The sequence below is a fragment of the Entelurus aequoreus genome, linkage group LG20 (genome assembly GCF_033978785.1).
Source record: "Entelurus aequoreus isolate RoL-2023_Sb linkage group LG20, RoL_Eaeq_v1.1, whole genome shotgun sequence".
NCBI classification, from domain to species: Eukaryota; Metazoa; Chordata; class Actinopteri; order Syngnathiformes; family Syngnathidae; genus Entelurus; species Entelurus aequoreus.
In genome coordinates this window covers 47233203-47234043 of record NC_084750.1, presented here as the reverse complement: position 1 = coordinate 47234043, position 841 = coordinate 47233203, and the positions used below count along the sequence as shown (strand labels likewise).

The following is an 841-nucleotide window of genomic DNA, read 5'->3' as shown; positions in this document are numbered from 1 at the left end:
TACTAGCTCCTGTGACGTCACGCTACTTCCGCTACAGGCAAGGCTTTTTTTATCAGCGAGCAAAAGTTGCGAACTTTATCGTCGATGTTCTCTACTAAATCCTTTCAGCAAAAATATGGCAATATCGCGAAATGATCAAGTATGACACATAGAATGGATCTGCTATTCCCGTTTAAATAAAAAAAAATAATTTCAGTAGGCCTTTAAATTGTGTGCATGTATTGAATATTATATATGTAGCTACTATTTTATTCTATTTTGTCATTGTTAGAGGACATATTATTATTAGTTTTTTTTTCCACACATTTTTCCATTGCATTTTATTGATGTTATTATCCAACTAAAAGTATGAATGAATAAAATGGTTAACAAAATGTGGACTGTGGTAGATTAGCAGCATTGTTACATCATGGATGTTAACTACTGCAAAACATCAACAAAGAAGAAACATGCTGAAGTTAGCAACACATCACTGAACTTTAGAGCCATCGTGAGTGGAGTTGCTTGTTTTTATTGCTGCATTTCTACTTATTTCACCTCACATCTTCACTTTTAATACTAAAGTCTTCTTCACATATATTGTTGTAGGCTTCTAACATTTATGTTTCTGATGTGTGTGTAGTCTGTGGAAAGGGTTCACTTGCACAGATACGTCATCGTCGTCGTCATCATCATCATCATCATCATCAGGCATTAACGGTCCACTACTGGACAAAACCTCAGCATTAAAGGCCTACTGAAATTATTTTTTTTAATTTAAACGGGGATAGCAGATCCATTCTATGTGTCATACTTGATCATTTTGCGATATTGTCATATTTTTGCTGAAAGGATTTAGTAG

The 841-nt window shown here is 34.2% G+C and overlaps 1 protein-coding gene across 2 annotated transcripts in view; it reads left to right on the top strand.

Annotated features, from left to right (window-relative positions):
- Nucleotides 1-575, top strand: part of LOC133636342 (oocyte zinc finger protein XlCOF6.1-like) — a 66194-nt gene extending 65619 nt beyond the window's left edge. For both annotated transcript variants that reach the window (XM_062030308.1, XM_062030307.1), the window contains one exon: nucleotides 1-575. This exon is cut by the window's left edge and continues 2111 nt beyond it. The gene's annotated coding sequence lies outside the window, so the exon portion shown is untranslated.
- Nucleotides 576-841: the final 266 nt, after the last annotated feature.